At 38.4% G+C, this 12,572-nt stretch overlaps 1 protein-coding gene across 5 annotated transcripts in view; it reads right to left on the bottom strand.

Moving 5' to 3' along the window:
- Window positions 1-12,572, bottom strand: part of LOC106876470 (ras guanyl-releasing protein 3-like) — a 188,189-nt gene that overhangs the window by 133,233 nt on the left and 42,384 nt on the right. The window contains exon 1 of one of the 5 annotated variants that reach the window (XM_089352157.1): window positions 6,841-6,934. The exons of the other annotated variants lie outside the window; for them this stretch is intronic. The gene's annotated coding sequence lies outside the window, so the exon portion shown is untranslated. Of the gene's footprint in view, window positions 1-6,840; window positions 6,935-12,572 lie in introns of those variants that run through there. 5 annotated transcript variants of the gene reach the window in all.

Below are 12,572 nucleotides of genomic sequence, written 5' to 3'. Positions count from 1 at the left end.
CCCCTCATTTGATTGCAATTACCCTAATTGATCAGATGATTGCAGATTTTGAGCTGAGATAATAAGCTTGGACTGTGTGTGTGTGTGTGTGTGTGTGCATGTGCATGTGTGTGTGTATACATGTATATATATATATATATATATAACATATATATATATATATATATATATTAAATGGATGTCTTATAAAACTATTCTGCACATAAAATAACAGCCATACCAACCTAACACCCCCTGCCATCATCAGCTGCCCCATAGATATCATTATGGTTTCGACACCTGGGCTGTACCATGTGCTGGTGCCACATAAAAAGGACCTGTGCTGGTGCCATGTGAAAAGCACATGTGCCAGTACCACATAAAAAGCACCCATGCTGGTGCCATGTGAAAAGCACATGTGCTGGTACCACATAAAAAGCACCGATGCTGGTGCCATGTGAAAAGCACCCATGCTGGTGTCATGTGAAAAGCACATGTGCTGGTACCACATAAAAAGCACCCATGCTGGTGCCATGTGAAAAGCACCCATGCTGGTGTCATGTGAAAAGCACATGTGATGGTACCACATAAAAAGCACCCATGCTGGTGCCATGTGAAAAGCACATGTGATGGTATCACATAAAAAGCACCCATGCTGGTGCCATGTGAAAAGCACCCATGCTGGTGTCATGTGAAAAGCACATGTGATGGTACCACATAAAAAGCACCCATGCTGGTGCCATGTGAAAAGCACCCAGTACACTCTGTAAAGTAAATCGCATTAGGAAGGGCATCCAACCATAGAAACCTTGCCAAAAGAGATAATTGAACCCTGGTGCAGTTCTCAGGCTCGCTAGCTTCTGTCAAACTGTCCAACCCATGCCAGCATGGAAAACAGATGCTAAGTGATGGTGATGATGATGATGATGATGATGATGATGATAACGATGACGACGACGATGACGGTAGTTCTTCGACAATTGCTGTTGCATTTGCTGTTACTATCGTCACTGCAATTGTCGTTGCTATTCTGACAATTGCACTTACACATACAGCTATTGTGGTTGAGGTTATCGCTGTTGCTACTTATTGTTACTACTATTATTTCTAAGTTTACACTTGTTGCTTTCTTTACTGTTGCAACTGTGCGACTATTATTCATGGCGGCGAGCCAGCAGACTTGTCCAAAGTGCCCGGGAAAAATTCTCAGTGGCATATCCTATGGCTTTTTACGTTCTCAACTCAAATTACACCAAAGTCAACCTGACCCCTCATCCTTTCACGGCCAATAAAATAAGTACCGGTTAAGTTCTGTTGTTGATGTAATCAACTAAACATCTCCTCTAAAATTGCCAGATTTGTACCGAAATTAGAATGAATGGTGTAAATACTGCTGCTGTTGCTTATATTAACAATGACAATGACAATGACAGAATTGATGTTTTATTTGCATAATAGCAGAGACTGAGAAGTTACAATAAAAAAGTTTCAAGTGATAAGACAAAATAAGAATTAAAGAAAAAATAAAAGTATTCTAATAAAAAAACATTGTTTTTTGTTTTAGCATTAAAATTTATGAAATGAAAGCATTTTACTTTTGTTTTTACAAAAGTTTGAAAATTTAAGTAAAATATTAAAAAAAAAAAAAAAAGTATTTTAATATCTGAACAGAAAATAGCAATATTTGAAAAGTGAGTGGAATGAAGGAAGAGAAGAGAGATGGAATGGAGGAATATGGGGATGAATATTCTCGAGAAGAAAGTTAAGATGAAAGGAAAAAAAAAAAATGAAAGAAAAGAGAAGAAAAATAACACAAAATTAAAGGTTTTCTTATTGAGTTGTTAAACATCAGGGACTATTTGACGTCAATCGAATTGCCACTTTTCTGTTGTTTCCATAGAAATCAGACAACCATGTTCGCAACTATGCGAAATATAAAAAAGACTGCTATAGATATTGGTTCCTGCCTATTACCATGGAGACGGAAGTGGCAAGTTGGGGATGGGGGGATAGAGATTGGACAGCAAAGGTAAGAGAGAGAGAGAGAGAGATGGGCCGAGCTTCTGCTCTTTCATTATGTATTAAACAAGCAGAAGTCAATGATGGTGTGCTGTGAGAATTTACTTTAGATTATCACAACAGAGCTGCCAAGAACAGTAAGAATGAAAGAAATTTAAACCAATATAGAGATGGTTCCAAGTGAACTCATTTCAATAGTATTCAATGACACATGGAAAAGTATGGCCTCCTTGTTACCGTAGTGAAAACTGCAATATTTTGCTTAAATTTTCATTTATAACTTTTGTCTAAATATCTAAAGATTGGTGTGCTCAATTCTTCCTTGAAACAGCATGAAATTGTTTGAAGACTCAGCGACTATTTCTTATCTAATGCTGGCGAGCAAATAAAACAGCCTATGACAAATGCCATTTAGTGTCCAAGCTAAGGTAGCAAGCTAGCAGAAATGCTAGTATGTCAGAAAAAATGCCTAGCTGTATTTTTCAGCCCTTTCCATTCTGAGTTCAAATTCTGTCATAGTTGAACTTTGCTTTTTATCCATTTAGGGGTGATAAAAAAAGTTCCAGTAAAGTGCTGTGGATTGATGTAATCAACCTGCCTCCTCCCCTCAAAATTGCTGGCTTTGTGCCAACATTCGAACAAATTAGAATCAGTCTAGTATCCGAATAATAATAATAATAATAATAATAATAATAATTCTAGAGTTCCTACAGAAAGTTGTCTCTTAGGGACAACAAGGATTATCGGGAGGGTTCTAAGCACTTGAAAGACTATTGAAAACTTGTGGGTACCTGAGGTACATGGAACAAATACGGACTTTAATAAGGGTGGAGCACTTGCAGAAAACAACATTGCTTGGAACAGTTCTAATACTCCGAAAGGTGCTCGAAAAAGAAGGGGTGTTACCTTAGTTCACAGGTAGTGAACAGCTGACACTGTGGTACATCTCCAGCATTAGAAGCTGTGCAAAGGCAATAATAATAATAATAATAATAATAATAATCCTTTCTACTATATGCACAAGGCCTGAAATTTGGGGAGAAGGATAGTCGATTACATCAATTCCAGTACTTGACTGGCACTTAATTTATTGACCCTGAAAGGATGAAAGGCAAAGCTGACCTTGGTGGAATTTGAACTCAGAACTTAAAGATGGACAAAATACCGCTAAGCATTTCAAAAAATACCGCTAAGCATTTCAAAAATACCGCTAAGCATTTCATCCACCTTCATAATGATGAGATAAACTCGACTGCTCTCATAAATGAGAACACTGAAAATGAACCTGACCGCTCTCAAAAATTAAGTAAAAAAACAGGAAAAATAATCCAGAATCATTGTCCAGTAACCAGATCGATCCCAAAATTTAATCAGTTCGTGGTAGTTACAAGGCCAAACATTGCTGAAAGTTTCAGCCAAATCCATGCATCGGTTCTTGAGATATCTTGTCCACGGACAAACAAACAAGACTGGAAACAATACCTCTGCATTCGCTAAGGTGGAAGTAATCATAATTTCTTTTATTTCTTAACAGGGCAAAGGATGAGGTGGACAGTAGAAAGACAGGCGCAATGTGTGGGTGTTTACATACAATGAAATGAGAGAAAATAATAATAGTAATAATAATAATAGTAATAATAGTAATAATAATAATAATAATAGTAATAATAATAGTAATAATCATGATGATGATGATGATGATGACAACGATGAAGATAATTATACTGTAAAATTATTTTGCTATTAAAATAGAAAGTAAGTAATTACAAAAAACTAAAAACTGAAGAATTACACACTCACGCAAGAAAAATGGAAGTCAATTAACGACAGGAAAAAGGAGCGAAAGTGTACTTGTTTATAAGAATCTAACAGCAACACACTAGTATAATAATAATAATAATAATAATAATAATAATAATGCTGGAGAAATAAAGCAGCCAGAGGAAAACAAATAGTTCCCATCAGCTTTACATGCAAACAAAACATTATACTAAACTATTATAAGAACTAAATTAACTTTTAAGGCTTTTTAATGGCTTCAATTAGCACGAATAGAGAGTAAAATGTTATTGAAGACTTCCTTCTTGAGGAACTACTCAGAAATGAATCAATGCTGAATAGCCATAAATAATGGTTTTTGTTTAGTTCTTTTAGTCTTTTAATGATTTCAATCATTCAACTGTGGCCATATTGGGGTCAATGCAGTCATAATAAAACCCGGTACTTAGAACTGTTTTATTGATCTTTATTTATGGATGGAACCAGCTAAGTTTATCTTTTAGGTGAAGGTTTATAAGTGAACAAGCTGTTTTAGTCTGGCGTATATAAACAGCAACAACACAGATGCATGCACACACACATATTTCCTTTCTTTCACTTCCTCTTCACAGCGTTCACCACGATCCCTGTTTCTAAGCATCTGTCACACTCTTTTCACTCCTTTTTTTTTTTCTACTCTAAGCACAAGGCCCGAAATTTTTGGGGAGGGAGCCAGTCGATTAGATCGACCTCAGTATGCAACTGGTACTTAATTTATCGACCCCCGAAAGGATGAAAGGCAAAGTCGACCTTGGTGGAATTTGAACTCAGAACATAAAGACAGACGAAATACCACTAAGCATTTCACCCAGCGTGCTAACATTTCTGCCAGATCACCACCTTCAAATATTTTTTTCAAGGCCTGAAATTTTGGGGGAGGGGACCAGTTGATTAGATTGATCCCAGTACGCAACTGGTACTTATTTTATCAATCTCGAAAGGATGAAAGGCAAAGTCGACCTCGGCGGAATTTGAACTCAGACTGTAAAGACAAACAAAATACTGCTAAGCATTTCGCCCAGCATGCTAACAATTCTTATTTCTTTATTGCCCACAAGGGGCTAAACACAGAGGGGACAAACAAGGACAGACAAAGGGGTTAAGTCGAAGGGGGGGAGCACACACACACACCTCTTGGGTCCACCCTTGATGATGATGATGATGATGATGATGATATATAAAACCATAATGATATCCATTAGCATATGATGGGTTGTATGCATTTGATGTGCTTGTTTATATGTATGTGTTGTAAGGGTTCCAGTAAGGGTTAAACTTATTTAACAAGTTCTTAGTCTATAGAGATTTTTGTTGCACACACACACATATATATACATATATATACTTTAGTTCTGGATTAACAAGGTAACCAACCATTGGTCTTATGTGAAGAGATCTTCACAATTGTTCAAGTGTGCCACATGAAAGTGTTGGTACCTATTTCCATTTTGGATGGGAATACCATTCAAAATGGAGATGAATACAAGCATTGTCATGTGGACAGCTATTATTGTTTACATTTGACGGATATTTGTCCTCATCTTGTTTGTTGTTAACACGTTTCGGCTGATATACCCTCCGGCCTTCATCAGGTGTCTTGGGGAAATTTCGAACCTGGGTTCTCATTCCTAAGGTATTTTTTGATGTTGCTATTATTATTATTATTATTATTATTATTCAGGTCACTACCTGGAATTGAAGTCGGAATCTTGGGGTTAAGAGTGGGCATATGGTGTAGTGGTTAAGAGCGCTGGCTACTAACCCCAAGGTTCCAAGTTCAATTCCAGGCAGTGACCTGAATAATAATAATAATAACAATAATAATAATAATAATAATAATAACACCGAAAAATACCTTAGGAATGAGAACTCAGGCTTGAAATTTCCCCAAGACACCTGATGAAGGCTGGAGGGTACATCAGCCGAAAAGTTGTATTAACAACAAACAAGATGAGGACAAATATCCGTCAAATGTAAATAATGTACATAATTCCTCATCTCTTAAATATAGAACTGACAGTCATCATGTTATCATCATTGGTCTGATGTCCTTGTTGCCATCACACATCTGTTTCCAAGCAAGGTAATGTTTCCTATAACCAAAACTATTTTTCATGGAAGACTGGAAAGGAACGACATGCTCATTTATAACCAAGTGATGTCAAGACAAGGGTACACACAAACTCACACACACACACACACACACACACACACACACACACACACACACACAAACATATGATGGGCTTCTTTCAGTATCCGTATACCAAATCAATTCACAAGGCTTTTGTCAACCTAGAGCTGTGAAAGACACTTGCCCAAGGTTCCACACAGTGAGGCTGAACTCAAGACCACAGGGTTGGGAAGCAAGCTTCTTAACCACACAGCCACAACTGAATCTAAACTCTACGAGACATTGCCCCAGGATGGCCACTGTCTGATAAATGAAAAACACAGAGAGAATAAAGAGTAATTCAAAAGATTTCTCAAGAAAACAAAAAGATCAACTTTTAGTAAACCACGCAGATGTTCTGACCATCTTTGTTTAGCATATGGCAGAAAATGATAGGAACCAATACAAGCATATACTAAAGATATGGTAGAATGATAACAGCTGGTAGCAGAAACAGAGTCGCCAAAAAACTTGTTAGAATGACCTACAATATGTAAAAGAGCAAACGGAAATTCAAAACCAACTGACATAGAACACAGAGAAACGTAGAAGAGAAAATCACAGAGAAACGAAAAATAATTCCATCATTACAACTATTGAAATGGTCATTCACTCAGTCGCTTCCATCTGGCCAACTCTGGAAGTCACAAGATAGGAAATAAATATGAATTAGGAGAAATGGTTGTGAGATAACAAACACGCACAAGAAAGAAAAAAAGAAAAAAGAGACAGAGAGAGAGAAAGCATGAAAGAATTATCGCACATCGCCATAATGGTGTCGGCGTTGATGTGTAAATGGTGCTATTTGGCAGTGAATGAAAAGAGAAGAAGAAGAAAAAAGAAAACAAAACCTGTCTCTAGCCTGCCATTGATAGAACACTTCTTCTTTATCTTGTTGATCTTCGTCTTCTATCTTTGACTACTACTTCTACTACTACTACTACTGCTACTAATACTACTACTATTACTACTGCTGCTGCTGCTATTGCTACTACTACTACTACTACTACCACCACCACCACTTCTGCTACAACTATTACCACCATCACTACTACTACTACTACTACTACTACTACTACTACTACTACTACCACCACCACCACAACTTCTGCTACTGCTACAACTACTACCACCACCACCACCATTACTACTACCATAACACAACTTCTACTGTTACTACTACTATCACTACCACTACCACCACTACAACCATCACCTCTGCTATGGCTACAACTACCACTACCACTACCACCACCACTACCACCACCATCACTACTACTACTACTTGTACTACTATTACTATTACTACTATTACTACTACTACTACCACCACCATCACTACTACTACTATCACTACTACTACTATTGCTACTACCACCACCACCACAACAACACCACTTCTACTACTACTACTACCACCACCACCACCACCACCACCATTACCACCACCATCACAACCACGACCACCACCATAACCTTTACTGTTACTTCTCCTCCTACTTCTATTTTTTCTTCCATCTTCTTCTAATCCTTTCTTCTTTGTCTTCTTTTCATCTTTCTTTTCCACGTTCTTCTGATTCTTGTGTCTTCTTCCATTCTTCTTCTGCCATTCTGCTGCTAATACGATATCCATCTGTTCTGTTCTACCATTTTTCTTCTAGACATAACAGCCAAGTCTCCCTCAAATAACAGCAGAGAAGTCAACCATGGAACCAGATCCAATGTTCACATATCGGAAGCCCATACATGGTCGTTTGATCTGCTGGAAATATCAACCAAATCTCCCTCGGGTTACAGCGAACAGTCTGGGGGCGGGGAGAAGGGGAAAAATTAAGGAAACATTGGATAATATAATCCTAGACATATTCTTCAAAAGACAGGATCGTCATGGTCAGAATGCCCTTCCTTGCAGACATCTGCTCAATCAGTGTTGATTTGGAGCTTAAACATCAACAGTAACAGCAGAAATCAGCCAGGGAACCAGATCTATTTCTAGCAGGTCAAACGACCTTGTATTGGAAACCTCTTCATGGTCAACTGACCTGCTAGAAATAGCAACCAAATCTTTCTCTCAAATCAAATACGAGCATCTTTTAAATCAAAGCTTCTCAACCCATTTTGGCCAAAAGCCCCCTTTTTGACTCTTGGAGTCACAAATGGCACACCCCCCCCACCTAGAAATATTTTTATTTTTCAATATACTTATTTTGATATCAGCAGATAATGATTAAAAAATGAAGGATGTTCATCATCATCATCATTGTTTAACGTCCACTTTCCATGCTGGCATGGGTTGGACGGTTTGACTGAGGACTGGCGAACCAGAAGGCTGCACCAGGCTCCAATCTATTCTGGCAGAGTTTCTACAGCTGGATGCCCTTCCTAACGCCAACCACTCTGAGAGTGTAGTGGGTGTTTTTACATGCCACTTGGCATGAGGGCCAGTCACGCAGTACTGGCAACGGCCATGCTCAAAATGGTGTTTTTTACATGCCACCTGTACAGGAGCCAGTCCAGCGGCACTGGCAACGACCTCGCTCAAATGATTTTCTAACATGCCACCAGCACAAGTGCCAGTAAGGCGACGCTAGTAACGATCATGCTCAAATGGTGCTATTTACGTGCCACGAGCACGGAAGCCAGACAGCTGCTCTGGCAATGATCATGCTCGGACGGTGCTGTTAGTGCCCCAGGAGAGGTTGGCATGGGTGCCAGTCGTCAAATTTGGTTCGATTTCGATTTCGATTTCAATTCAGTTGCCTCAACAGGTCTTTGGAAGCAGAGTTTAGTGTCCCATGAAGTAAAGATACGAATAAGTGAGCTGGCTACACTTCAGGCAGAGGCCACAGATTATGCTCTCACTTGGCTTGCCGGGTCTTCTCATGCACTGCATGTTGTTTTACATATATGCTTGTACACAGTCAGGTGTACAGACGAACAAATTGAAATGCAAAAACTGAAATAATAAATTGAAAGTTTGGTAATTGCGTTTATTTCCACCACGCGACACTTATGAGATCAACGTGTTGTCTATTGAAAGAGTGCTCTTTGGTATATGAGAGCCCCTATACTCCAAAACGCCTCCCCCCCACCTTGAGCTCCAAATGGCCCCTGTTGAGAACATTTGTTTTAAATAAAAAAATAACACATTGGTTACTGGAAAAACAGATGCCTCAAAATAACAAGGCTGGTCATGTTTGGAAAGTATCAATTGACCTGGGGACGGGGGCAGTCGATTAGATTGATCTCCAGTATGACACTGGTACTTAATTTATTGACCCCCCCCCCCCCCGAAAGGATGAGAGGCACAGTCGAAATCGACTGAATTTGAAATTAGAACGTAAAGACAGATGAAATATCGCTAACGTCTCTGCCAACTCACTTTCTCTGTGTGTGTGTGTGTGTGTGTGTGTGTGTGTGTGTGTGTGTGTGTGTGTTCCCCCACCATCGCTTGACAACCGATGTTAGTGTATTTACCTCCCAGTAACTTAACGGTTCGGCAAAGGGGCTTTGATAAACACGTACTAGGTTTACAAGGAATAAGTCCTGGGGTCGATTTGTTCGACTAGAAAGCGGTGCTCCATCATGGCCGCAATCACATGACTGAAACAAGTGAAAGAGTAAATGTGTAATATATATATATATACTTACATTTTGTATGTCATCACCATCATCGTGCTGGACATTAAATGATGACAATTGTAGCAGTGATGATGTTGATAATGATAAGATAGATAGATAGATAGATAGATAGATAGATAGATAGATAGATAGATGCATACATGCATACACACACTTATATACAGGTATACAGACACACGAACAACAAACACACATACACACACGTGTGTAAGTGTAAACATAAGTGTGTGTGTGTGTGTATATATATATATATATATATATATATATATATATATATATATGAACATAATAAGGTTGGCGAGATAAGCACACACGTACTAAATGTATATACGCAGTCAGCAGATGTCAGTCAGCGATAATGTTTCTAGATTTATTTTCTATTGAGGTTCATTCATAAATCTTTTACACTACTGCTTTAATCTCCACATCTGTTTGCGCACATATATTTGTATGGAGGTCTATGTGTACAGCCTCGTGTGTTAGTAATAGTCAGGCTATATACATATATATACATATAAACATAATTAAAATTAGGGTTCGTCTGGGTGATATATTATGGTAGTGAAATAGTAGTTTTAACTGCTATTTCTAAATTTCGGTGTGTCGTGAAGCAATTTTTTGCTGAACCATAATTTTAATTATGTTTATAATTATAAAACTTTTGTATAAGTTTACCGATAATGGTTTTTTAACACACTAAACTACTTGGCAAAATTATTAATTATTAATTAATTATTACCCTATATCTGTAAGAATCATATATATATATATATATATATATATTTATTTATTCTTTTATTTGTTTCAGTCATTTGACTGCGGCCATGCTGGAGCACCGCCTTTGGTCGAACAAATCCACCCCAGGACTTATTCTTTGTAAGCCTAGTACTTATTCTAGCGGTCTCTTTAGCCAACCAAACTAAGTTACGGGGACGTAAACACACCAACATTGGTTGTCAAGCGATGGTGGTGGGGACAAACACAGACACGCAAACATACATACATACATACATCATCATAGTTTAACGTCCATGCTAGCATGGGTTGGACGATTTGACTGAGGACTGGCAAGCCAGAAGGCTGCACCAGGCCCCAATCTGATCTGGTAGAGTTTCTACAGCTGGATGCCCTTCCTAACACCAACCACTCTCAGAGTGCAGTGGGTGCTTGCCACCGGCATGAGGGCCAGTCACACGGTACAGGTAACGGCCACGCTCAAAAAGGTGTTTTTTATGTGCCACCTGCACAGGAGCCAGTCCAGCGGCACTGGCAACGACCTCACTCGAATTTTTTTCTAACGTGCCACCAGCACAAGTGCTAGAAAGCAACGCTGGTAACGATTACGCTCAAATGGTGCTATTTAGGGGCCACTAGCACGGAAGCCAGACAGCTGCTCTGGCAATGAACACGCTCGACAGTGCTGTTAGTGCTCCACTGGCGCGATGTCAGTCATCGGGTATGGTTCAAATACGATTTCACTTGCCCCAACAGGTCTTCGCAAGCAGAGTTTTAGTGTCTTCAGTCAAATTGTTCACTCCATGCTAGCATGGAAAGCGGACGTTAAACGATGATGATGATGATGATATATATATCCTTTTCTCTTGGACTTTCCTCTGTCTCCTGTTTTTGAATTAGAGCTTTGTGCCCAAAATGTAAAACTACCTTTCTTTCCTTCCCTGAGCGTCTGCTAATACTTTGCATGTACCACGTCTTCGCGTTGTTGTTTTTTTCTTGTGTTTTTTCTTCGTTTTTGGGGAATTAACTATATATATATATATATCGACTTTAAAAAGAGTTCAAAACTGATCCATTGAAAATACTTTATTATAATAATAATAACAATAATAATAAAAATGACCTATGCAATATCCAGAATGATTAATACATATTATAAAATATTATAAAATGTCATAAAATATGGGATACTCCATCTCCTCGGGGTTCCACATATATATATGTATATATATATATATATATATATATATATATATATATATATATATATATATATATATGTATATGTATATATACATATGTATATATGCATGTATGTATACATGCATGTATGTATACACACACATACACACATACATACATGCATATGTGTCTTTCTGTCTGTTTGCTCACCACCAGTCTGATAGCTGGTCTTGGTTTGTTTACATCCTGGTAATTTAGCAGTTTGGCAAAAGAAATCATAAGAACAAGTACAAGGGATATAAAAAAAATTAGCACTGAAGTTGATTTGCTTGACGAAAGACCTTCCAAAGTGGCGCCCCAACATGAACAGTCTAATGATTGAAATAAGTAAAAGACAAAAGAACTGTGTGCGTGGAAATAGCTGAGTAACAACATTAGGAGAACGGATTCCTTATAAATGGCTGTGTGTGTGTATGTGTGTGTGTGGGGGAGAGAGAGAGAGAGAGAGAGAGAGAGAGAGAGTAGATAAATGACTATGCAAATCTGTGGGTATATGTGTGCATGTGGGAGAGCGTGTAAATGACTGCAAACTCATGTATGTATATAGGGTGTGTCTGTCTCTGTGTGTGTGTGTGTGTGTGTGTGTGTGTGCGGTTTCCCTTATTGATACAATTAACAGTTGTTGACGTTATTGTTGTTGTTGTTGTCGTTTTCAATGGTATTTATTCTATTGTTTTCCCCGCCACTTACATATACTCTGCTTTCACCTCCACCACCTCCACCACCTCCACCACCATCACCACCGACCACACCTCCACCCCACCCACCCCGTTTTATTCAATTCTCTCTTTTCTTTTATTTACCACTCCCCTTCTCAATCCACCCTCCCTCCCTCTTCTTTTACCTCTCCCACCACCACCACCACCACCACCATACCATTCATATCTCAATATATTTGTCATTTACAAAGAATTGCTCCTTTGATGTTTTTTTTGTTTTGTTTTGTTTACTGTTTTGTGTTTTT

The sequence above is a fragment of the Octopus bimaculoides genome, chromosome 5, assembly GCF_046866305.1.
Source record: "Octopus bimaculoides isolate indiv1 chromosome 5, ASM4686630v1, whole genome shotgun sequence".
Taxonomy (NCBI): Eukaryota; Metazoa; Mollusca; class Cephalopoda; order Octopoda; family Octopodidae; genus Octopus; species Octopus bimaculoides.
Note: the sequence above shows the minus strand (reverse complement) of the source record. Positions and strands in the feature narration are given on the sequence as shown.